Below are 27,781 nucleotides of genomic sequence, written 5' to 3'. Positions count from 1 at the left end.
CGAGATTTTTCGTCACGACGGGGCTCCGTCATTCTTCAAATGCTACGGATTCATCGCCGGATTGCTTTTGTACGCACGCGCGATTTGCTTGTCGAGAAATTATCGAGGTCGTGAAATTTATTCTTCCGACTCTTCTTGCTTTTTCAAAAACGACGAAAAAAAAAAAAAAAAAAAAGAAGAATCTTGCTTATCGCAATACGAATTTAATGAACATCGGACGCCGAAGTGCGTGAACGCGGACGACACAAATCGACGGATCGAAGTCGTTCCACTCCAAGTTTGAATGGCGCGTCTGCTTTGTTTGCGAGTCGAAACGATACAGGAACAAACGATTAATCTCCATTGGAAACAAAAGAGAAAGGAAACGATCAAATGCGTGCGCGCGGCTATACCGGGGCTTCCCCTTCCCATCTCTCCCCGATATCGGCATCGAGCGTCGCGCGATTGCTGACTATTTATACAAACGCGACTCTCTCTCTCTTTCTCTTTCTATAAATCTCGTGCTTCAAATGACTGCGCATGGATTTTATCAGAGAGCGTGATTTTATTTATAGAAAAGCCACGATAATGATACTACTACGAGACATGCAGGGCAAACGCCACCGCGCAGTGTTAGCGCGGACTATGTAGTTGTCGTCAACAACGTGCGTAACACGGAAATGTTATCTTCAATAAGCAAATCGCAACACACTTTGGTAAAAGCACAAATATTGATTTGCGCTGCGACGTTCTTTCTTTCTTTCTTTTTTTTTTCGGACAATAAATCACAAATCTACGAACCACTTTCGCAAACACCGTTGCGATATGTGTGTGTGTTGTTGATCGATGCTCGATGAACTAGTTCTCGCGTTCTTTGAAAATTCGGAAGCAATTATCGGGACTTTGCCGCGTCGAAATTCGCGCCGAACGATCAGATATTTCTATATAATCGAAACTAGTTAGAGGTACAAAAATAACCTTACCGCAGTACGTGGCGCCGACAGCTGCGCTAATCCCACCGTGTTTCGCGGAGCATCACGGGCGCGAGAAGAGAGCAGCAGCCTATAATACGCCAAACCGAGACACGTGTGTGTATAAACGTACACACGCGTGCCCGCTCTTTACAAAGCGCACCGAAACGCGCCAAAACGCGACAAATTTTTCGCGACCTTCGCGAGACGAGGTCGCGGCTAGCCGCAGGTGACGTCGCCGGGCTTCGACAACAGCTGATTCGCGGCGCGGCCCGGGGAGATCGCCAGCTGTGTGAGAGAGCAAGGTCGTCTCAAGGTCAATCGCGGAAAAACGAACCGAACGCGTCTTGATTCCGATATTCTCCATTCGAGAGAACGCGCAATCGGCGCGAAGTGTCCGCGCGCGAGAGCTGTCGCGCGGGGACACGCGCTTTAATAACAACGCATTGTTAACAACAGTCCGACAATAGTTTCTTTTGATAATACGAACCCGCTCGGCGTGGCGCGCCGCGCCACCGGGCCTGTGTACGTACCGAGGCGTCCATTATCGTGGCAGTTCAATGAAATCTTTAAACGACCGTTTCTCTTTATTCCGCCTGTATCAGTTGTTTGCCCGATGCTGTTTGCGCCGTTGTCGCTCGCAACGGCTTTTGTTCAGCCGATGCGTGAATGTTATTTTTTTTTTTTTTTTTTTTTTCCCTACTCTTCTTCGAGCGACAATACACCTTTAGTCAAATTTGCATAAACGTGTCCCTTGATGCGCGACGTGGACATTGCCGTTAAACAGGACGTGTATATTGAAGCTTCATACAGTATTAACCTCTTCCTTTATGTTCCATGCGCTTTTTAACGTACAAACAAAAACGCAGGAATTATATTTCTTAAAATACATCGCCGCTCTCGCCCGTCTGTCTGAATAACGCGCGACGCATGTTAAAAAATTTATTGCCGTCGCGTGCAAAATCGCATGTGGAAATAGAAGATTGACACAAAAATAAATTTGCGAGACGATTATTTGTGTTATTTTGTTTTTTTTGTTTTTTGTTTTTCGCTATTACAGTCTCACCGTCGTCAATAATAACAACGATCGCGCTTTCCCGAGAAAATGATTTCGAGATGATAATTTCGCAAATTCGCTACACCACCACGGGTACATATGCATTCGCAGCTGACGCGAGTATTGCGGAAAGATGCAAACCGTGTTGCAGCGATTGCGGCATCAAAGAAAGTCTCTGCGGTCATTCAACGATTACGGTGTGACGTGGTATCGTCGACGATTGAATCGAGTATCTTTGTGTCACTCCTACGTACGTTCGAATCTGTCCTTGTGATTTGATTGCCTTGTGCGTTCGAGAATCGCGATAATGTGTGTGCGCAACTGCGCGTTCCCTCGCGCGAGATAATTTCGTTTAGACGTTTCACTTGCGTAATGTAATATATAAAAAAAAAAAAAAAAAAACCTTTTTCCTCGCTCGCATCGTGTTTCTTTTTCTCGAAGCTGGCGGAATTGTAAAACATTTTTTTGCAACTCCGCGTATAGAAACTGGTCTCTCTCGCAATAATGTAATATTTCGAGATTTGTGGCGCAAATTTATTTTATTATCACTGTCATTATGCGATTCGTCGGCGAATCGTTACAAAAAGTGACGAAACATACGAAGAGATAATTTGCTCATTTATTTTGAATTTATCATCAAGTTGTTTTCTTGTTTTTTATTTTTTTTATTTTTTTTTTTTTTTTTTTTTTTTTTTTTTTTTTTTTTTTTTTTTTTGTATCGACTAAAATTGACCAAGAATTATTGCATTCAAATCGTCGAGGAATTTTTTCGAGTTAAAAAAACTCGAAGATTATATTCTATCAAGTTGTTTCACGTGCGGAAGTCGAGTTCGAGTTTCGCGAACGAGTATCGCGGAATTTTGCACGTCGCCGTTTGCCGAAGGTCGGGACACAAATTTCTCCGGTGAACGGCAAAGGAGATAATTCCGACGAGGAAACGTGTATTGTATTTTATACACACACCCGCGTTTCCACGTATTGTAAAACCAACGCCTGATACTTATCGTCATATCGCGCGGTAGCGCGAACGTAATGAAGTTTAACGGAAGCCGTTCGCGCGGGATAAACGCGCGCGAAGTATTCGTATTTCCGCGCGGCGTGTATGTTGTACACTCAGGCAATTTTATTTCTACATGCGAACGAGCTCAATCACACAATCCGCAAGCTAATTCGAGAAATAATTGCGACAAGAAAAACGACAACGCGTCGATGATTCCTCCGCGCCGTCGTGACAGAGAGAGAGAGAGAGAGAGAAAGAAAGAGAGAGAGAAAGAGGTTTTGAATACGGCGCGGCGACGAAGTTCTCGCGGTTTTCCCCGTTATACTTGCTTCACCTAACCGGCCGCGCAACGTCGACTATAAATAACCGACTGTTTACTCGGTTGCCGTGTTCACAAACACTTTTTAATGCGCACCACTTTCCGGACAAAGTTGCGGACGACGGTACAGATTGAACGACGTGTGTACACACATATGCATGCACCACGTGCATCGCGACGACATCGCGAGGTCGAGGAAGAAACACGGAGACAAAACCTTGCTCCACTTCTCGCGGTTGCTATATATCCGAGCATCATTTTCGTATTGTTTCCGTGTATATCCGTTTTGTTCGATATTTATCGAGTCAGAAAAAAAAATATTTATACAAGCTTGTGCAACGTTCGATCTCTCAATGTCAACGCGATAACGCAACGGACGTTTTTTTTTTTTTTTTTTTTTTGTTTTATATTTGTCGCGGTAATGAAGATTTTTGCTAGAACACACACACACACACGCTCGTCGTGTGCGCAAGAGACTCGCGTTTTTTATTCAACCAGACGCGTTATTTTCTACGGTCACACACACACACGCAAGACGTTCCGTTGCAAAGCTCTCACACATGACACGCGGCTATAAACAAAATAAAGATTAACTTCTTATCTTCGACTATAAAACAGTCGTAACTTGGGAACAACTAATGGAAATCCACTTTAAGCAATCTCACTTCATACTGTTAACGCGCGCACGCATTTGCACGCGCGCGAGTATGTATATAGTTTTTACGCACATAATATGCGCTTGTTTATTGAAAAGTTAAAACCAAACACACACACACACACACACACACACATACGTTATCAACGACAATATCGTTTCGCTATTGATATCGTTCGAATGACGTACTTATGGCTATTATTTCGACGTGTGTCATTACGCGTGTCATTAGATGACACAACGAATCCACGTGACAAAGCGCGAGAATTTTTTTTTTTTTAATGCCAAACATTAATAACGTTTCGCGCGCGCATTACTTTGTTGTCTTTTGCATAAAAAAACGATTCGGCTGAGAAGTGATCGATTTTAAATTTGACGTTTGAACGCTTGACCCCGGCGATGTGTACGTGTGTGTGTGTGTGTGTGTGTACGGACGGTTGGTATAATAAATAATTACGGACAATTCGCGCGGGAGCTCCGCGTTTTCTCTCCAGACAAGACTGCAGCACGAATTTCGCCGATTAATCGTCTGGCACGAATCGTTAAACTGTTCAGATTCGATCAACGAGATCAAATCGACGACCGATCCAATTAAACGTTTTCTCTCATTGCGCTCGAATCGAACTCTCGCCGGAGATCGATCCGGCGGCTCGCGCGCGCGCGCGCGCGAACACGGCGAGATCGATAGTTAAAACGTTATTAAACAGCAATAGTTTATTAAACATCAATGTAAACGTCAGGCAGGTGTGTGTGCTCGGTCTCTCCAATGTTTTTATCGCCACGAGTATAACGTAAACCTTTGCAGATCTCCTGGTGCGTGTAACACAACGCGTCTGTTTGAATACTTTCAATGTCTCTTTCAATGTTTTTTTTCTTGATTATTTTTCTTTTCTTGCTCGAATTAGAAGTAGCTTGTTCCGGTGTTCTTTTTTGTCTGGAAATAATTGTCCCGGCAACTCGTTCATCGCTCTCTTCCCGCGCTCCAGTTTCGAGACGACCGCGGACGACGACGAATTGGCAGACGGAGAGGCAGACCCCGCGATTTCACAAGAGAAACTGACAATTAAATTGGTCTCCGATCTTAAATTTGGAATACCCGGAAAAGTGTTCGCGCGATGGATCGGCGATTTACGAGCGCGAGTTTAGTCGCGATAATAAGCGGATAATAAAGAGACGCGCCGCCGGCGGGCAGTTTTCTTAAAAGGTGCTCTTGCGCGAGCGCGCAATTAGAGAACGTTGCGCGTGTGTATATATATATATATACATATATAGTGTCTCATAAATCTTAATAAAAGCCACGGGTAACGATTGCTTACTCACACAGTACGGTCGGCGTGCGCGCGAGAGAGAGAGAGAGAGAGAGAGAAGCTAATGATTCACGTGAACGGCTGCCAATGCGCGCGCGCGCGCGCGCGTATAATTCCTCTCTTCGGTTCGGTTAACAACGATTGCGTTCAACAACGATTTCCATTTTCTCGCCGTCGAGACGATCTCGCGCGCGCGAGAGAGGAAATATCATCACCTCTAATTTCCCGGCGTATCACGAGACCCCAATCGGATCCCCGGCGAACGCGTACGTTGTGCGTACATCACACACGGCGCCGCTTGTATCGCAAAGTTTTGATTACAATGTGTGTAATCCGCGATACGCATCGTGGTCGTTGAGAGCAAAGTTCGCCCAACGATCGCGACTTGTGTCGAAGCAAATTCGATTTGCCAGCCCGTCCGAAAGCAATACTATGTAATCGCGTTGCCACACACTTCGACGGCAGTTTGTGGACGATAACGTGAATTATTTCAGATTACTTATCAATTATCTCGCACCCTGTAAATGTAACGGGATACACACACATGTGTGTGTGTGTGTGTGTGTCTATAATACGCGGTGTTCGTTAAACGAGTCAAAAGCCGATCGCGGCAATTAACTGATGAAATAAAAATTGAAATTTGTTAAACGATGTCTCTCCTCCGTTACATTTCTTCTCTTTGCGAAACGTCTACAAACGTCGTTGAGATTTTCTCTCGAGCTTCGACAACGCAAATGAAATTGCGCCGCGATCCAATAAATTGCATTGAAATAATAATTTATGTAAAAACAAAAAACGTACCAATTTCTGTCTTCAAAAAGTACAATTAATTTTCTCTGTGAAGGCTGTGCGTCTTCTTTTTTGTTTCTTCGCAAAAGATGCGATACTTTTTGTCACTTCACGCGATCACTATTTCTACCGCACGTTTGCGAACGGATTTGCATCGCGACGGTAATAATTCGTCGCTGCGATCCGCTATAAATAATTGCGAATTTATTCATTTAATCGTTAACGGACTCCGTCACGTTGTTGCGATTTTTCGTTAATGTGCTTTCGATTATTCGCACAACAAATTTATTGCACAAAAACACTTGAAGAGTCAAAATTAAAAATTTCACACTTCTGTCAAATACAGTCCGCGTTTAGACGTTCATTAAAGTCGCGCACTCTCTCGTGAGAACAAATTCGTTTCTTCTTCCCGTCACACGAAATTATTCGCACACTATCACACACGTGCAATTATAACATCAGCTGATTAATTCGGTTCAACGATTAAACAATTCGTGCGTACGATCGTCGCAATTTACAATTTGATAAGTCGTTTCAACATCTCGGGAACAACACGCGTTGACATTTTCATCGTGACACCAAAAACACACGTGCGCAACACGTTATCAACAAAAGCGGCACTTCTCTTCTTTTCTGTCTCACACTCTCATTCTTCTTTTCTCTCTTTTTTTCTCTCTCTCTTCTCTTTCTCTCTCTCTCTCTCGTTTAATACACCGGCGGAATCGACCGAAGAGGATCCCACGTCGTATACCACGTTATGCCGAACTGTCCCGATTGACTGCGTTCCTCTCACCTCGAAATTTCGGCGGGTTTTCGAACCGCCTCGACCGCTCGAGGGAAACCGCGCGGGCACGATTAGTCGTCCCGGCGACTCCGATTCGATTCGCCGCGGCGCGCGCGATTTGATAAGTCGAAAACACACGAACGACCGTGGCAACACACACGGAAAACGGAGCGCAAAGCGACGGAGCACAACGGATCGGAGCCTTGCTTTTGCCTGTCTGTCTGTCTGCCTGCCTGCTTGCTTGCTTGCCTGCCTGCCTGCCTGCCTGCCTGCTTGCCTCCTGCCTGCTTGCCTCGTTCGGCGGCGAACAGCCCGCGGCCCCCACGTTGTTTGTCTCGCGAGTGGCCTGTTTACATGTTGACTCTCTGTTTACGCGTTTCCCTCCTCCTCCTCCTCTTCGTTCTCCTCCCGAGCCGCACCGACCCGTGACTCCCACCCCTTCTCGCGGCCTGGCACTGACGACCCGCGCAATTCCCTCTCTCCCTCGGCGGCTCTATCATTCTCCTTCCTCGTCCGTATCATTGACGATCTTGCCGCCTCGCTCTTTCCCGAGCTGTTTCCTCTCTTTGTCCGTCGCAGCGCGAATACCCGCGGTGCCCAATAAAGCCTGGTTTACACCGTGCCTGATAATAAAATTATCGAGTCTATCCGAAAAAAAACTCGCGCGCGCGCGCGTCTCGCGATCACATCTTCGGTCGAGAATCGTAAACTAAATAATCATTCGAACCAGGGCTCGAAGGAAAAGTACCGCGCGATTACAAGAGAGAGGACATGCAATGTGTGTGACGTAACGCTACTTTTTATATTTGCGACGTGTTTCGTGGATCTTCTTCTCCACGAATGAGAATTCCCGAATTCCATCGTCTCTCTCGCGCGACGAGATATATTTAATTCAAATTGATTGACGAAGAATGACTAGGTGAAAATTCACGTCCCATTTCTCATCCGCGGATCCTTTTTCTTTCCTTCCCCGCTGAGAGAGCGTTCTCTCTAGGAGAGGAGATTCCTCGCGCCAACGATCGCGCCGTTTCTCAAAGTGATTATTTTCTCTCGCGCGCGGCACGTAGTTGCGAAGAACACATCAATGTTTTTCTCTGTATCTCCGATTTTATAATATCTAAGTTTTATATTATCTTTTATATTATCATTATCTAAGTTTTATATTTTCTTCAAAATTTTTAACTCGATAATAGCGTTGAAAAAAAAAAAAAAAAAAAAAACAATTTATCAATTCTGACGGTTCAACACGTTCGCTTGTTTGTTTTCTGTGAATATCAGTACATATCAAATGTCAGCGCGCGTATATATAAATGCGGAGCGCATATATATGACCTACATTGGCAAAACTCGGTATAGTTAACACGAGCAAATAAAGCAAATGCACTTACATTTACTCTCCGCGCGTTTATTATTGACAATAAAATGTGGCGATTGCGCGATTATCGAACGATATCGTGTTCCGGGGGGAGGAGGTGACATTCGCTCTGTGTGACATTAGTATAATAGTCGCGAGCAAAATATGTTCCGATCAGAATGAGGATATATATGTGTGTGTATGTGTGTATATATATATATATATATATATACAAAACAAAAACGTAACAACAAACGCGAGCTCTAGTTACGCAGCAGTTTGTAATTACAATTGAACGTGCAGTTTAACAAATATAAAGACGCGCGCACGCGTAACGACATGTGTAACGCGCATCTCTCTCTCTTGAGGTGATTAGCGATACCCAATTAAGCCCGCGCGCTTATCAACTACCATACTAACTATTTTGCGTAGTTATGGACTTTACTGCGCGGACAAGTTTTTCTCGACGTCGCACATTTTTCTTCGTTGAAATATATATACGGTCGCGCACAGAACGTGAAGAAATAAATTGTCTTGCGCGTGCTTACGAATTGACGTTTTTTTCATAACTTAGCATCGAGTAAAGAAGAGCATAAATAAAAAACGGACGGAATAAATCAGCTTGTATTTAACGCAACGCGTAGATATACGTGCGGCCGAGGTGTAGGAAAAAAAAATAAAAATAAAAAAGAGTCCGTTCTTCCCGCGCGCACGGCCACGAGGTAGTTAGAGCGTTGCGTGACGAAAATCTCTCTCCTCCGAACCAATTGAGCGCCTCGCGAAGGTTGCGCGAAGCGACGCGTGCCGATTCGCGAATCTACATTATCAAATTATCAGCGCGTTCTCTCTACGTGTTGTTTACGTCTCTGTGTCTAATGTGCGATATCCGCGATATTAATAGATCATCATGATCAGAGAGAGAGAGAGAGAGGCTGGTCCGCTCTCCCCGATGCATTTATTGAGGCCGCGACATCAATGCGAATTATGCGCGCAAGGCGCATTCATTAAACTAACGCGCGGGCGCGATAGAGAGGAATCGTTTAACGCGATTTAAATACACGTACGTGTTCTAATGTTGCTTCTCTGATTCACGTTTGTGCTATACGTTGTTTGTGCACGTATTGTTGCACTTTTTGTTTCCTCTTCGTGCAAATTTGACTTGGAAAACAGTCGACCTCGTGTATCACACATTTCTTTTCGCGCTCGCAAATAGAAATACACATATGTATAGTATATATATTTATATTTATAATATTTTGTAATATATTATTTATATTTTCCCGCCCCATTCTTTTGTTAAAATAATTTTCGTCGAAGAGTGCACGTGAATATCGTTTTACATATTTTATCTTTTTGCGATTTTATCCATTATTTATGTCACACACCATGAGTCTAGAGAAACAACATAGAATTTACGTGCGTAATAGATTGTAATATTTAGCATAATGAAATAATTAAATAACAAACAAATTGATTTTGTATAATTAAATGTAAGATAATAAAGTATTTCGACATAATATTTTCTCCAAAATTTATGCGTAACGTTGAATATAATTAACAAACTCACGAAACGCGCGAAAATATTTTCTCTCTCTTTCTTTTTTCTTTCTATCTATTTCTGTTTCACTCTCTTTCTCTCTCTCTCTCCGTAAATCGAAGGAAGGTGAAATAATTTGTTGTATTAAATAATTGAAATTTACATATCACACGCAAAACGACTGCAGTCGTGTGCAGTCTTTCTTTTTCCTGAAAAAAAAATTGCTGTTGAAAAATTCCGGCGATTTTTTTTTCCGTCGCGAACGCGAAAGGATCGATTGACGACAATCGACGACGAAGGCAGCGCACACGAAATTCGCTGTAAAGCGGACTTTAACCTCCTCCTACAAGAACCAGCGGCATGGTCCGCTGACTTCTCCGTCGCTCACGTTTTCTGCATTTGCCGAGTGTGACAGTGCCGTATGAATGTCCCTATCTTCCCTCTTTGCATCTCGCGTCGCAACGTTCGGCGCGGTGATAGGATGACGCGCTTTCGTCTAACAAACTCCTTCAATTTCTCGAACGATCGACGCAATTTATCTGTCAGCGAGAAATCGCTAACGCGAATTTAAAACGACCGCTGCGGCGGTCGCAACGTTAACGTGACACACGGTCGAACACGCAGATACTTTCTACTTTAATGTCTCCTTTTTCACCTTTTATTTATCAAGTCGAGAAGTAACCGAGTACGAAGTTACATCATTCGGGGTGTGGCCTTTTAGAAACAACCGCGCGCAACTTCCGAACGCGGTAATTGCGTTACGATCAACCTGAATCGTCTCGCAAACGCGTTCTCATCATCTCGTTCATCTCCGAACGGCAAGTCGCGCGGCGAGCAACGCGCGTTTTACACGTTTCGAGAGAGAATCACACGATGATGTGTACCTCGCGCACGAACTGTACACATTTGCCTTGCCCTCGCTTTTCTTGTCCCACCACTATCGTTAGAGAAGGAGATGTCTCATTCGCGGCGACTTCTCGTCGCTCGATGCGCAAGCGTTTTTTTTTTCTTCTCCCATTCGTAAACAAAGTTTTATTTATTTGTTCCCGCGCGCGTTAACGCACATTTTACCGGCCGTTTCTCGGAACCAACTCGACGCTTCTCCGACGAACGAAACTGACGACAATCTCTCGTCACGCGATGATGTATCTCTGGTAAAAAAAAAAAAAAAAAAAAGTGTTTCTTACCGAGCAAGCGCGTAAATCTCTCAGGAGCGATGCTTGTTACACTAAATAACAAGCATCCGCGCGTTTCGCGACAAAAAATTATGTCGATCAGAATATTTTATGTTATTCCTCGCGCGCAAAATTACCGCGTAAGTGTCCGATTATGCTCGTCGAAATAGCAAGTCAACGCGATATTGAGAACGTTTAAACATGTAATTAAAAAAAAACCACACACACACACATACACAAATGAGAGAAGCAAAAATATAACAGATATGAAAAAAAGAATTCACGCAAAAATGTATTTTCGACACCGTGATATCTCCACGGGACAAAAAGTTGCGAGAGAAGGGGGGAAGGGTATCAGAAGAGCTCGAGAAAAAAAAAAGTCGCGATTCCTTTAAACTCTATTTGACGCGAGATCTCGCAAGGTTATCGTCGGGAGAAACGCGCGTGTTTGACGCGCGTGGCTAATGACTGATATCGGCGCGCTAACGATAATCTTCCACGTATCACCACGCGCGGCGCGGCGCATTACGTATACTCGAATTAACCCGATTACGGTTACCGCATCGCGACGAGATATTTATCTTGCGGTCCCGACGCCGAGGCACGTAACGAAAGTTTCACAACGGCGCCGATCGATTCAGCCATTTATCAATTAATCTTATCGACGGAACCCCCGGTGTGTGTGTGTGTGTGTGTGTGTGTGTGTGTGTGCCCGTAACGAATTTCCGCTTTAATCACGTACAGCGGGGCTATACTTTTCGTATAACGGCCGGGCCTCCTGCTCAACGTCTGCTCCGCTAATAGCGAGTTAATTGCATCAGATACAGGGGAATCCCCTTTTTCCGTCACTTCTCGCTCGCTCGTTCGCTCGCCGTCGCCAAGGAAAGCACGCGTTATCCTTGGAAAAGAATTACGCGACGACAATGTATACATATAACACGTGGGAAACTCACTGTCACTCGACACATGCTATTTTCTCTCGTGTTATACGCGCCAGAGATTGCCTCTCTCTCTCTCTCTTCCCCTCTCTCTCGTTAATTCGAATTTCTCGGAAAAATTTTTTTCAACGACGTTACGATCTCTCATTATTGCTTTCTCAATATAAATCGTCGGCGCGATTGTTGTTTTCAAACAAATGTTTTTTTACGCGCGGAAATATTGTTACTTCTCCTTTTTCTCATTTTTGTTATTTATTCATTGAAAAATTAAAATCCCCCGGCTTGTCCTTGGGTCTAAATTAAAAATCACAGCCGCGCGCTCTATGTTTTAGTTTGTTTTTTTTACGAATTGCAACATTTGTATTTTATATGTGCGAAGTTTCGCTTCTGTGCTGGTTTTGCGGTCGCGCGCAAGACGCGATAAGACGCGCGCATAAACCACTCCCGGATGTCAAACGAACGTAATGACGAAACTGTACTCGCACTTTGCAATTAAAAGTGCGAGTAAAAATTTATTGAAGAACAAAATCGTTTCGCAATATCGAAATATCGAAATCGTTACCGATCGTCGCACACGGTTTCAACGTTCTAAAGGGACGTTTCTCGAAACGGTTTAACCGGTCAGAGAAGTCTTTCGCGGCAGGTACGCGACGTGTCCGGCGTGCGGGGCTGTTTTCGGGATCTCGACGACGAGTTTTCGAGGCCCGGATTACCTTATCTACGGAGTCTCACTCGCTCGCGCCAATTCCGAAGCGAAAATCCACCAGCGATCCATATACCGAGGCGTTTACGCGACGATTTAGTCCGGACGATCCTACCACGGGCCGCGGCTAAGTCCGAAGAGCGGTTATTATGCGATATACGGACTATCGGAGGGAGCGCGCCACCCTCCCTCTCTCTTTCTCTCTCCCCGTCATCGTGTTTCACGGGTTTCCACGAGTGATACTGCGCCGACCTGTCGCGCATTGTAATCCGCCGCATTTACCGGAGGATCACAGGTTGTTGACTGTTGTTGACAGTACAAGAGGGTTCTTGCACGCGTGTCGCATTCCATCAGATTAGATTTTTTTTTAATCGGTGAAGTGTAAAAATCTGATTAGAATTGGAAAAAAAATGCCTATATATGAAATTACCGGAGAAATTTAAATCCGCCACAACACCGCGCGAAGAAAACAAAATAAAACAAAAAAAAAATAAAAGACACTTTTGAAACGTCGACGAGAAGTTGTCGAGCGAACGGAAGGAAAAAGACGGAATGAGGGTGGAAGGGTTAAGTGAGAGAGACCCCGCGCAGTCCGATTGATTGATCGACGCACCCCCGCGCGAAGTCAGATACCGAAAGCCCGAACTTTTCCCATTACCGTCAATATGCAGCCTAGACATTGGTTTAACGTTTCTGGTGTCGGGGCATCGCAGTAAAAGGGAACCGGTTAAATCGCGTCGACGACCTTTATTGCCGTCTTAAGGCAGTTAAGTTAATCCGCGCCGTAGCGAGAACTGCTCCGAGGAGCAGGAGATGGAGATGGAGAAAGAGGTGGAGGCGGGGGAGGCGTAGCGCCCGTGCGAATCGAATCGCCTTTTGGTGTATCTCGCCTCCGAGACAAAAACATTAACATAAATCACGGGGGGGGAGGGGCGAAGGAGCGAAGGGAGGAAGTGGAAGAAAGAGAGAAACGCGAAGAGAGACGGGTGTAACCCGCCGTATCGGGCGTTTATTCGATTCACTTTGTGCATCCCCTCGCGACACCCTTTCACGGAACCGAATTTCATCCGCTGCCTTGGCAATTAGTGCCGCGAAAACTTACGGGTGATTCGTTCCCGAGAAGAAGCGGAATTGTACACAGATGATTACTGATGCCATTTAAAATAAAGAAAGACAAAAAGAGGAAAAGAGAGTTTTCTTCCCGTATTTGAGAAAACTTTTGGTTTTGAGAATATAAAAGTTCCGTTTTTTACCTCAAGTAAAAAACAAAAGTTTGCACCTGTCATTTCATTCAAGAAAAATCGCGCGAGGAGTATAAAAAAAAAAAAACAAAAAAAAAAAAACAAAGTTTTCAAACGCTCGTACGAGAATGCGTGCACACGCGTGTGAGAATGTGCAAAGGGGATGGGAAGAAAAAAGGTGCCACTTAACTTTCCCACCCTTCGCTTTCCGACGAGAACGCACCTCGCGTTGCACGAGTGCCAACCCTCGACCTCAACTCTTTCGCTTTTAGCGGGAATTCGATGAATTGCCAGCCGCTACGGGCAATAAATAATGCATTTTGTGTTTGCCCTCGGTAAAAGGGTCCACCCCTCGACGGACCGCCCCGCTCCGCGCCGTTCGCGGTGCGAACCTAAATTTTAGATCGACCTCGAAGGCGAACTCGTGAGTTTTCCGCGGAAAGCGATCGAGAATTGATATCGGAGATTTGTGTTTCGCAATGACACTTTTGTTCGCGCTTTCTTCGGGCTGTTGTGTGAAACGTTCGAACCCTCGTAGACACGCGCGCAATGCGGCACGCAATTGTAATCAGCCTTGTTTTTCGCGGTCGCGAATACAACGTTTTCTCTACGCCGAAGTCGGCGCCGGGAAGAAAAAATAAAAGGCTTTCGCGAATCGATTCTTTGTGCTTCAACGACTAACGAACGATTATTAAAGGTAAACGAAACAATGTGGCGCAAAGAATAAAGGAAAACCTTCAAACTCAGATCGCTTCGAGATAAATTTCTGGACAATGCCGGCGTTACGTAGGCTGTGTGGCGGACTTGTTACGGGAAACGAGAAAGAGAGAGAGAGAGAGAGAGAAAGAGAGAGAAAGCGAAATAGCGCGGAAGAGGGAATGGCAGAGAGTTATAATGGTATGCCGCGCAACATTATAAGGTATGCATTGTCTGTAATTTAGCCGGGCAGATCAGTGTTGCCAATTACGAGGCAACTATTATATAGACACTGAGAAAGAGAGAAAGAGAGAACCGGCTCTATAAGGCGATCAGACTTATTGGTTTTGAATTCATTCGTTTCGCAAGAACGAATAATCGTTATTGTCTTGTTGACTTTCACGCAAATAAATCCGAAAGTCCATCTCGGCGCGACAACGTGCTGCGATAATTGCACGTGTCTTCGCGCGGTTATTGCAATTTTTTTTTTTTTTTTTTTTTTAAGAGAAGTTTGCGCGAACAAAAAATACATCGCACGGAAAAGGAAGATACGGAGCGTTTTATTTCTTATCTATCTAGCCAAGGGCAAACGATGAAGCATGCGGCGAGAGAGAGAGAGAGAGAGGGAGAGAGAAAGAGAGAGAGAAAGAGAACAAAATTGGCAACTTATCGCGGCAATAATTAATTGCGCAAGAACTTCCAAAACTTCTTTTACTCAGCACAAACACAAATTGCCGCTTTAATAGATTATTAATCGACAATTTCCGCGCGGCTCGCTGCCGAACTCGAGAGATTTCTTAAACGTAGATTTTCACAGGCGTGTGCGAATAAAACGGAAGAAATTTTGCGCGCGGTTTTTTTACATTTATTATAAACTCATCGAAACGGATTTCCCAAGTTTTGTTTAACTTATCTCGATTGTGTTGATAACGCGTACGTAAAAAAATCTACTCGCTCTCTCTTCTCTCGAGTCGAGGCATCGAAAATTGTAAGACGCCTCTCTCAGAGTGATGTATATATAATATATATATATATATATATATATATATATATATATATATATATACGAGCAAATGCGGAAAATAAATGTTTGTAATGAAAACTGAAACATCGCTTCGATAAGAAAGAAAGATATCACGTACCTAGGGTCGGATTTATGAAGGACGAATGTTTATCGCAACATGGATGGTAACATCGGTTGAAGTTGCCCTTACCTGAAACAAACATAGAAAAGGTACACACATATATATATATATATATATATATATATATAATATACACGTCAGTTTGAGCCAAACACGCGTTTCCGAGAAAATAAGAAATACACTCATATTTTCAGTGCGCGAAGATAGCAAAAAACCGCGAACAATGATCGTCTCGAGGGGGAAGGGGTAGGAAGACGGAAAAAAACAGTTTCCGCGCTATTAATTACCTTCCCCGCGTATCATCCGTTGTGGAGCGCGAGGTTTTTGTTGTAGTACGAAGAGGGGGTTTATATTTTCCATATTTCAAGAGGTTCATTAATCATGCGTAATCAATGGTAACCGATCGATTAAAAAGCGGCCCTCGCACTTTTCCGCCGAGCGCCGAGATAAGAGCTAGGGATGATGACGAAGAAAGGAAGGAAACTTTCTTATTAACACGATCAATCAAATCGCCGCGAATTTCAAGCATTTTTCACGATTTTCCGCGTTTCCGAGCAGCTCTCCTCGGAGAAGAGAGTAAAAAAATTAAAAAAATAAAAAAATAAAAAAATTTCCCTCGCTGGGAGACCAGCGGGGTCCGGTTTTCGGGAGGCGGCGGTGGGAGTGAGTTCTGCCAATCGATGCGGAATTAAGAAGCGACGCTTACTTCTCGAACGCGGCTAATTACGAAAGCTCGCGCGCGTTCACCCGCCGGAAATGATCGCTGCGAACCACTTCATCTCCGTCCTGCGCCTCGGTGTGGAAGTGAAAAAACTAAAAATATTTTGCTCGTGTAGTTTCTTAATCAATTGTGCCGAGAGACAAGACCAAAAGGAGGACAATTGATTTTTACATTTCGCGTAATATATCGTTGGAAAAAAAGTAACAAAAAATTGAGCACATAAAATATAAATTATATGATAATTAGAAAAATCTTTTCATCCGGGTAAGTAATATGCGTGCAACTAATCGCGCTACCTCTTTACGGTTCATTCTCTCGTAATTTCCTTCGAAATCGCGAGAGAGGCTGAAATCGCCCGGTAGCCTTAATTGTTTACGAAATATCGGCGCGGAAGAAAGAGGGAAGAAAGTTTTCAACTCGTAAAAAAGTCCGGGGAATGAACACGAGCTACTTATTTCCTTTGTTTACTGCGCTCTCGCCTCTCGCCGCGCGTCTTATTATTATTACGTTTTGCATTAGGCTCATCCGCCGACGTCTCCTCACCGAATGTCGTTTTTTTTTAAAATGCTTTCTTTAATTAACTCCAAAATTTCAACGCCGCAAATTACGATCGCGGACGGAAGGAGCGTCGTTACGCTCGATACGTCCGACCACCCTCTTGTCCTTTTATGAGGATTACGCGGCGGTGTAGCACATAACACCGTGAAAATTGCTCAATAAACTCAATTTGGGCATCTGCGAGAGAGAAAGAGAGAGAGAGAGAGAGAGAGAGAAGTGACGTCTTTATGTGACGATACACTAATCGTATCTCAATTCTCCGCCCTCGCGCTTTTATCTCTCGAGAGACGATTTGTTAAAAAAAAAAAAAAAAAAATTACTCCTTATCCTCTGATGTATCGCACGATAAAAGCCTTAATTACGCAAGAGATATTAAAAAGTCTGACGTAACGACAACACCAATATCTCTCTGCACACAAAATCATCTTACTTTTCTATATTAAACAAAAACACACTCACAGCAAAATATTATCTGCGTTTCCGTGGAGGAGAAAATGATTTTTTTTTTTTTTTCGCATACATAAGCAAACTTGTGAAACGCACGTACACGTTGTTACGCGCGTGTTTATTAAAGCGCGTCTCGTCGGCCCGGCGAGTCGTTGAGAATCGCAACGTTTCCTCTCAATATTTCACACGTCCGGAAGCGCCATCAAACCATATCGGATTATTTCGAGTAATAAAAATACCCCCCTCCGATTCGATGGTGGAGACGGTATAATGAGCGATCAAATATTACATGTAATATTTCCGTCGTCTCGCACATTTTGACACACAGCTTCGTTAAATCATATATCCTCCCCAAATGAGAGCGCGACAATGTCTGGCAAGATTTCTAAAGCACGTCTACCTCTTTCGCGCGCGCGATTGCGTTTAATATTTAACATCTGTGTGATGCGGCTGTCGCGATAGTTCACAGTGGTTCGCAGTTTACGCGCGCTCGCTCGATAATTGACGTAATAAACAACTTCGTTGTAATTACGTACTTCTTTGCTTCGGGAGAGATGTAATTATGTCATTAATAATGCGCCGAGGGAGAAAGAGAGAGAGGACAGGAGAGAGATATATATCTCCTTCTCTCTTTCTTTTTGTGCATCCTTTCTCGCAAAAATAATTTCATTAAAAAAACATGTCTCGTACGAGGATCTTCGTATGCGCGTTGTTTTAGTTTTACCTTCAGTTCTTCTCAAATAGAAATCGGAATTCTCTCAATCCAACGATGAGAACAGAAAGAGAGGAAGAGACAAAGTCTCTCTAGGATCGAACTCTCCGTCGAGAGGTCGAGAAACTCTTTACTGCATCTGTTCGCCTGTTCGTGGCGCCCGCCGACTCGTGCTCTCTTGGCTTGTTTCAAACGGGGCGGCAGGTAGAAGAACTTCGGAGACGATTCCCAACCGTCTCTCTCCCTTCCTCACGCTCTGCCGCGGCGCTAACGGAGTCCCCGATAGCATCGCGTGTGTTGTTTTATATATATACACGTCTCCCTCCTCTCACTTCTCCTCCACCGCGCACGCACGAACGCCCGATAAATTTGCCCGATCGATTTTCCACGGGTTTACACCTCACCGTCAGTTAATTGGCCGGTAATCCGGTAAATAACGAAGCAACCGGTGATAAATCCGGAGAGAGAGAGGGGCAGCTCCTTACGATATCTGGGATCCTGTTGCCGGCGTCATCGTAACTCGCACGCTCCGCGAAAAGGTAAACGGAACGGGAAACTCCTCCTGCGGGACTACCGGTGTGTTTGTCCGCGTCGTGATGAGATGAGATATCATTGGACGATAAATACCAACAATTTACTGGATTAATACAAATTGCAACGTTCGAGTTCGCACCGGTCCTCTGATATATTAAATTTCTTAATTGATTTACTGATAAGATTCGCACGGAGAGCCACTGTGTCGCGATTGCTTCCTCTCTTTTTCTGTCTCTCTCTTTCTGTTTTTTCTTCTCTCTATCTTTCTTGTGACGATTTAATTATTCTGCGTTGTAATTATTCCGCGAAGTGAGGGGCAACGAGATCAGATGTAAAAGATTTGCAATTTTATGATGATGCGATATCGTCATCGTGCATAATATTGCACATGACGCGCGAATAAATCGACTCGGCGAGTTCCGAAGAGACCGCGACGTGGTGTCTTATTTCGTCGTTTTGTTGTTGACCGTCGAATATTCACATTTGTTCAATTAACTTTTGTCAATTGCTTTTCGCGGCGTCTCACACAGTAATGCAATAGACGTCTCGCTCCCGGATGTTTGTTCGGCTTTATCGCGCGCGTGTGTGTGTGTAAACGTTGCAAGCTTGGCGAGCGCATCGTTTTCAATCATTTGCATAACGCATACTTTCGACGCCGTATTATGAGAAAACACGGGCAATAGCGAAAACAATTAACACCGCATGGAATTTTCAGCAATTTGGAGAGCAGAATTTCTCCGCGCGCGCGCGTTGCAGAACAATTGATAACCAAATTATCAAAATAAGGAGAATCGCGGTAGAAATATTTCACAATTATGCGCCGATATATAAACCGGTTGTTGGCGGGAAAAAAAAAAAAAAAACTATTCGATATCGCGTTTGTTTTTGCGTATGTATTTACCGCGCCGCCTATAACAAACTTCGCGTCGATATTTTCTAGAAAAAATAAAAAAAACATTTATATTTGCGATTATCACGAGGCACGCGCAACGAAGTCGCGCTCGAACGGCGCGAGGTATACTCGTGCCTTTTATCGCAAAATTTTTATGCGATTGAAAAGTGAGGAGAGAGGAAAAATAACACGTGATTAAAGTCACGTGACTTTAAAAACCTGACTAGTAAAGTAAAGTTACGTGACAGGGAGGAGAAAAAAACAAACACGTAACTAAAGTCACGTGACTTTACTGTAGTCACGTTTACTGTATCTTATTTAAATATCGTGCGAATCTTCGGATAATTCTCTCAAATTGCAAAGATCTCGCGTTCTCTCTGTTGTGTTTGTGACCGACGTTTCCGTCTTGGACAATATCGTTTGCTTGTTGTCGCGCATTGATTGATTTCGATCGCGCATTGTCACGTCTACCGAAAAATATCGAATTCGCACGCCAAAGAGAGATTTTTCTCGTTCCAATATGGTCCGGTGGCGCTTAATTTTTTTTTTTTTTCTTTTCCCTCGTCGTTTTACACGACGAGTCCGGGATTGATGAGGGGACGACACTTGACGCCGCCGATTCATCCGCGGCTCAGTCACAAGATGATCGGCAACGGAGATTCATCGGGGAAAAATAATTACAATCGGCCGCTACCGTAAGCGCGCGCCCACCCTCCCGATTATCAATCCGTCCACCCCGCACGTACATTCAACCCACTTCGCGAGCGCAGGGCACTTGACGTTGTTCGCGGTTCGCCGATCCTGTACAAAATCCGCAGCCGTCATTATTGTACTTGGCGCTCTTTATTATTACTTTTCGCGTAACGATGTGTCGTCAAAGGCGGACAACAACACTAACGATGATAGGAGAACGTCACCGCGTGTGTTTGCTTCGCTCGGTAAATACGAGGCTCTCGAAACGTAGTTCCGACGTGACGCATTAAAGATTATAATGCGCGAAACGATTCGCGTATATACACCTCGATCGACTGTTTTTTTCTTCTCACGGCTCTCGATATATCCGTCTAACGGGTTTTCTCGCAAAAATAAATAGATATCAAAATTAACGTAATTAATTTATTCTCAAGTAGGTCGCGCTAGTTCTCTCGCGACAAAAGTGTCGCTTATAGATCATATTTTAAAATTAACTGAACATAAATTCTGGTTAAATAGGTCCAAAACCCTGAGATACGCGACACCAGCAAAATTATCCATGACCTTACATACATCATTTCGGAAAGCTTGAACTCTTCTCGCGTTGAGAAATATAATCGTCGCAACGATATCGCTGTCTCCTCGATGGCGCGTTCAAAATGCGTGATTTTAACTTCAACTCAATATTCTAACAATTCTTTTTCTCCTCTCTATTTGATTATACATCGAATTTTGAAATTTAAATCGTCAACGATCTCTCAAAGTCAAGTGAAAAAAAAAAACTTTATTTTGTGATGTGTTCGAGGACAGAGTCCCACTCCCACGGCACAGCGGCCTGAAAAGGCCGCGATTAATCGCCGCTGTAGGGAATCCGCTCGCGCGAATTCGCCAACTCGACCGCGCTGTAATCGCGCCTCTGTGTTTCGCGCTTTCACACGCTCCGATCCCGTAGTATAACGCACACCCGGGATCGTTAACCCTAATGGCATTCCCAGCGGGTTTGTGCGCGCTTTAGGACGCGCGATTTTCCGGGAAGCTCTTCTTCATCGGGTTTATCGGCGCGTGTCTTCCTTTCCCGCGCGCGCGCGCGCGGGAGCGGGACCGCCGAGAAGACTCTTTCGATCTCTTAGCGGCGCGCAGCACATTTGCATTCATATCTTTCGGCCGTAAAACACGCGCGAGCCGCGTATCCACATCAACAGCCTGGCACGTTCTATTCTAGATTCATAACTATTAATACTAATGTCTGCGCGCGGGCGCGCTCAACCCAAGCCGGAGGGACCCAGGTTCTTGGCCGGCGTTGACCACTCTCTCTTTCTCTTCTACCTCTCATCAATGGCGCATTCAGACACACGCAAACGCGAATTTATCAACGGGAATGAGCCACTACAAGCCGTCGCGTCTCGTCGCTCGTGGTCGTCGTCGTGCGAATACGTCGGGTTCAGCGTGCCGAGTCCGTAACACACTCGACGATCTACCGCTTGTAGGGAAAAATTCCACTGCCGATGTAAATTGGCCATTGAGACTAAACATAGACGAGAAAGAGAGAAAGAGAGCGCGCGAATTTCCGGCATACGTCAAATCTCGAAAATTCATGTTTGAATAAATAGATGATGTTCTACTCTCTCTTTGATTATTTTAGATTTTTATTTTGCGACGACAATAAAATGGAATTCCATCGTTCCGAGTGGAATTCGATCATTTTTTTTTTTTTTTTTTTTTTGCATGCGCGGACAGAGAGTAAAGAAAAATACGCACTTCTTCGCGAACGTGAGACAGCCAGACGCTATTTCGGGCGCGAGACACACACGAGGTGTGTGCGTACCCGGTATGATTCATATTTCAATTTTCTCGACGTCTCAGATAGCAAACATGTACGCGATTATTGTAATCACGTGACCGTTCTGTAAGAATTATCTTATCGCAATGCGCGTATTTGTCTCGCGCGATAGCTGCTAAATACGCTCGGCGTTTGATTCCTCGTAAGAAAAAGAGAAACTTTTTTTTTTAATTTTTAACACATTTACGTGGCACACATCTCTCTGAGAAACAATTGATCAAACTTAACAGCTTCGCGAAGCGTCAATGAAATGACGTGTTCGACGACGAAACTTGCCGTCGGGCAAACGTGAGCAATTCGAGTTCACACGGGCAACAGACAATGCGCGAAGAACTGCATTTTTTTTTTTTTTTTTAACGCGATACAAATTATAAATCAGCATCAGGGAAGAACGTGATAACTTGCAGCCTGGCAAATTTTTCATTATCTCGCGCCGTAATCTAATTACGAAAAAGATTTAAAGCCGGGACGTGCGCGCGCGCAACTTAGGCAGTCAGAAAATTCATTATTCCTTCAAAAATATTAATTTCGCTAAGTCCGCCGCGCTTTCTAAAAGAACGACAGATCTGGGCCAAGAAATAATATGACAAATAATAAAAGTTTTGCGTGTATACGCTCACGGTTTCTTCAATAAGTGCAATTTTTATAGTTTTGTTTCGATTTAAACACTATTCTGCATTTAACCAAATGTTGTTTGGTTTAATAAGACGTGATAAATCGATTAAATATAAAAAAAAAATAAATATAAAAATTTTTTAAATGTGAAAAAAAAATTCTTAGAAATATACCTCGAGAGTTTCTCTCGCTCGATGAACGAAGAATAATTAATTAAATTAAATAATCGCCGCTGTGCACTACATTTCCAAGCTATATTTCAAAGGCGATACATGTTTGCTGCTGCGCGTCGCTACGCCTGTCGCAATTAAATTTACGTCATTCTAAGAATAACCGCAGTCGAAAATAGAGGCCTGTTGTCATTGCTTTGCTCGATATATTTCGCGCTTGTAATCAGATTGAAATCAAATCGAATTTGAAGTTATCAAAAAACGAAAGAAGCTGGAAATATTCTAAAGTACCGAAACAGACGACATTTACGTGCTGCTCCTTTTTCGCTATTAATTTTCGCATCTCCAAAAATCCGCGCCAATTTGAAATAAAATTACATTCATTTCACATCCCGCGATTAATTCGACTATCAAAGACGATACTTTCCGCGAAATTTTCAGATGTTACTTAATCTCCCAAGGTTATCTGCTTCATAAAGTTGGCACAAGTGCGTATAAAATTTGAGTTTATAGGACTTGCCGATTTATGCGAAGGGCCGTGTAAATTGAGACATTTATTAAATTAACTTAGAGACAGAGCGGCGTATAGTTGTGTGTAAATAAATAATCCAGACGAGATAAAAAACACGACCACACGTTCGAGCATGTGCGCGCGCGCGCGTTTAGTTGCGGAAGCTGAAAACGCGCAGCGAGCAAAGCGAGAAATATACTCGAGCCGCCAAGAATGGAGCGTACAGTAAATCTGTCTCATCGTTTGGCACGTTCATGCCTATCCTCCTCGAGTGAATGATTTACTTATCAATTATTAAGCGCGAAGCTACGCGAGACACGGGTAAGATTAATGCCTGCGAATGAGCGTCGAGCGCACTACTTTTTGCCGGCACCGTTACAATAAGTTTTATATATATATATATAAAATATGTATATATTTGAACATGTGTGTTTCTCTTCACGTTAGAGAAAGAGAGAGACTGTTATCGAAACCGGTACTCGCGACACAAATATGTTTTCCTCCGGTATTTATATTTATATTTATCTATGTTAGTCACATGTGAAGATATAAACAAGTCTATTTCTAGTTTATTTTCACGGCATGCGTGTGTACTAAAATAATTTTATCAGAAATAAACGGCTGTGTGAACTTGATCGAGAGAAGAATTCTCATCAATTTTGGAAAAAGTGTTTCGAAACGCGGATGTTCTCAAATAAAATTCGAGTAACAATTTGTACGAAATCTAGATTACAGAAATTAATTAACAAACGGTATTGAAAAAAGGTGCGCGAAATTTTAAAATTTATCTCCGCGATGCGAATTCAGTTTCTCGTCTCTTTACTCGAGCGTCTTCGCCGCGTCAACCTTTTGATTCGCCGAGACATTCTAATTAATCGGCCCAGATTAATCTCTCGGGCGGGGCAAAGCGGGAACTACTACTAGAAGAAGAAAAAGAAGAAGAATCGAGAAGAGAGAAAGAAAAAGAAAGGCGAGAGAGAGCGCGCGCGCGCGACATGGCGACAAGCATTTCTCGCTCCCGCTTTCCCGCGCGCGCGTTCCGCGCGGAGTGCAAAGAGCAACTATTTCCGTGAACGCGCGCCGAGCAAGAAGTGCGAATAAGAGGAAAGAGAGGAAAATGCGGCGCATGGCAATGCCACTATTTGTGCGAGAGCCGACTTCCTGAAATAGGAGCAAAATGTGGAGCGAAGTCGGCGCGCGGCCTCTCTCAGGCCTCTCTCGGTCGACTCTGCTCGGTTCGACTCGGCTCGGAAACCCCCTCCGAGCCACTCTCGCGTTATATCGACGTCGCACACAGCCGAGCGGTAAATCCATCGTTGCCGTTCGGTATGTAAATCGCTTATCGCTCCTAGTGGACCACTCGGTATAATTAGGTAGGTAGCCGGGGTAAGTAAGTATAGGTAGATAGGAATGGCATCATGCGCGCCGGTCATGTATCTGCACGTCTAATGGCGAGGAGGACGAGAGCGAGGCAGCCTCGCGGAATTAGGCTCTTCCGTTGTTTCTATTACAAAATAGATGGCACGATATTGTGTGCGCGAGGCAACCGTCGTCGTCATCGTCTCGCCGCGACTCTAATCTCCGTTTTTTCCACCGGAAAGTAGCATAATCGCGCGCGCGCGTGCTATCTCCCCGATTCGCAAGGAAACGATCGGCAAGGGCGAGGAGGTAACGGCGCGAAAGATGGATTTACACGCTCGATGTAATTACGCTCGTTTTTTTTTCTTTTTTTTTTTTTTCGTTTCTTATCGCTTTATCTTATCGGTTCTAAATTAGCAGTTTTTTCGCGACACGGAGAGACGCGTTGCAGTCTCCCGTTTTTTTTTTTTTTTTTTTTTTCACGCGCGAATTATATGTAATTACATTGTAAGAAAGATTTAACCCGAGAAACACTCTTCGGTGGAAGTCGCGCATTTGGAAAGTACGTGGCGATGGTAATCTCCGCGGTATTTGGGTTTTTCCGGACGAGAACAACGGTGCAAAATAAATTATGCAATATTGTTGAATTTCCCACACACACACACACACGTGTCAATTGTAATGTTTTTTTTTTTTTCGTATGTACACCCGATGTTTATCCGATTGTTTCGCGTGTACCGAGAATTTTCTCCCGAACGTGCACGCGCGCGGATACGACGAGCAATTATTGTCGTCACGAATATACAGACGTATGTAGCCGAGTCAATGTCAGCGCGACTAATTTACCCATCAACGTGATCCTGCGTCGAAATCGCAACTTGCGATACAAATGTGTAATTTTTCTCCTTTTTTTTTTTTTTTTTTTTNTTTNTTTACAGAAAATGCGCTTTATTAGTTCCCCACGACGGCGCTCACGCGATCAATTTGCCGCAATCTACCGATTGTTTTTTCGCGACGCGAAATTATGTTTGTGGTACAATCGCGCGAGATGTGTATACGTGTATAAAATCGTCGGACTCTTTATCGGATTGCGAAACGGACACGTAAGATGCGAATTGTAAATTTAACCAAAATCTATTCGTTTGCAAAACACAACACAACGCCTGTGAATTATCCTACTTCAAATCAAGACGTTCGACGTCGTGAGTGAGACGATAAGTGACGTAACGTCGCAATTTCGAGATCGTGTCGCATCGACATTTAAATTATTAAACTAAAGTACGGCACATCCGTACGTGACGACAATTATTATTGAGACGCGTCGCGCGCGAAGCTATGTCGTCCCGATAAATTTTCCCGATCAATTAGCGAATATATGTACGCGCGCCTTGTACGTATCGTGGCGCGCGTTTAATCTATCGCGTATCACACGGACATAGTTAATGACACCGGGTGAGTGCAACGAATGTCATCCTCCGCACACAGCCCCATACCCGTTTCGCCGCGCCGTTTTCCGCGATGCAGGCCGGTCACGTGACCGACAGGAAGCTACCAATCGTCTTGCGCGATTATCCCGGTGCCCCTGTCCGCGTGTCGCATACATCGTGTGCGTGTGTGCCCCATCGGTGCGTGTGCGTCAGCTCGGGCATCAGGGACGGCGTTAAGTAGGATTCACAAGCGAAGCGACGATATATCGCGCTTTATATGTGTTCCCCGATGCGCGCGTGTATGTATCCGCGAATTTATGTGCTCGCGCTCGTGCGCGCGCGGGTGTATAGCATTGCCCAGGAATCAGGACAAATCAGGCGTGATCGAAGGAGATGGCTGGATTAATTCGACAGCCTTGCTCACGCCACGATTGACGGCCCATTATCGATCGATGAGAGTGACCGCTGTGTGGTGTTGCGATATGCCGCCATACTCGAATGAATCGAGTGTCGCGCGAGCGACAAGCAACGTAATTGATTCTTAATTAATTGAGAAGTTGTTTTGAAAAAATTCAAATCACGACACGCTACAAGTTGTTTGCTTATCCGTTTCGAAATCAAAAACACATACGATGTCGAAAGATACTTTCACAAATACTCGAAAATAAATTCGAGATTCGCGGGTAATCGTCGACAGCTGGTTCTGAACGGCGCTGTACGTACGTACTCGCACGCACGCACGACTCGACGACATCGAGCATCGCGTCCAGTAAACCGCGCTACACATTATCATAAATGCCCGCGCCCGTCCCACGCGTAAATCTGTTTCGCAAATTGCGAGAGTGGGATTATGTCATCTTTCCCCTCCCGCCCGTGCCGCGACCGCTATACGCTCCACCATGATGCGCGCTCGCCTCGTTTCCACGGAGCGGATCGCGCGATCAGATCGCGCGCGCTCGTTCTTCCCTGCCCTTCTTCCTCGCGCAACGGCCGGAGTGACGTTTCCGGGTACGAAGCTCGCGCTTTTTCGCCAAGATACAACGCGCTCGAGATAAACGAGACTTTTAGCAAATTTTTGTTTTTTTCGAAAACACGAGTCACGAGACAATTTTTGACTATAATATCGATTCGAATATCGGCTTCTTTTTTTTTTATATATTTTTTTTTTTTTTTATTTTGCGCGTGCGTTTCTTTATTTGCTTTTATACGCATACGCTCGTAATATTCGAAGCGATTTTTTCTAAACACATGCAAACTACATGCTTGTCTTGTGTCGTAAAATACAAACTTTTATTGCAAGTAGATCAGTATCTGCTTGTTGTGTGGCATGAGTCGCAAACGTGTCATGAAACACCAAACAGAGTCGAGCAAATAATATACAGCACAATAGGTGAACACGGGGGATACTTATCTTGGACAAAACAGCGTTGTGCAAATAACAACGAGAGCGCAGATAAGAGAGTCGCAATACGAAAAGTAAAGAGGCAATATTGTTCTTTCCGCGAAATCCATCAGACTATAATTAAATATCGTTAATTATATTTTTCACGTCAATTCCCTTGTAATAATTCTCAGTTGCGTTTGTTTGTTGCGAAATAAAACAAAAACAAAAAAATGCGATTCTCTCTTTTCTTCTTTTGCTCACGTCAAAT

The 27,781-nt window shown here is 44.1% G+C and overlaps 1 protein-coding gene across 11 annotated transcripts in view; it reads right to left on the bottom strand.

The window, feature by feature from the left end:
• LOC109855680 (forkhead box protein P1) overlaps nt 1-27,781 on the bottom strand; it is a 237,348-nt gene that overhangs the window by 195,822 nt on the left and 13,745 nt on the right. For 2 of the 11 annotated variants that reach the window (XM_020430170.1, XM_020430174.1), the window contains exon 1: nt 6,090-7,131. The exons of 7 other annotated variants lie outside the window; for them this stretch is intronic. The gene's annotated coding sequence lies outside the window, so the exon portion shown is untranslated. Of the gene's footprint in view, nt 1-6,089; nt 7,132-15,647; nt 15,720-15,937; nt 15,964-27,781 lie in introns of those variants that run through there. 2 more of the 11 variants (XM_020430176.1, XM_020430175.1) reach the window with 2 other exon arrangements.

The sequence above is a fragment of the Pseudomyrmex gracilis genome, unplaced genomic scaffold, assembly GCF_002006095.1.
Source record: "Pseudomyrmex gracilis isolate BER0280 unplaced genomic scaffold, ASM200609v1 scaffold_95, whole genome shotgun sequence".
NCBI lineage: Eukaryota > Metazoa > Arthropoda > Insecta > Hymenoptera > Formicidae > Pseudomyrmex > Pseudomyrmex gracilis.
The sequence above is the reverse complement of the archived record's forward strand: the minus strand, read 5'-3'. Positions and strand labels throughout refer to the sequence as shown.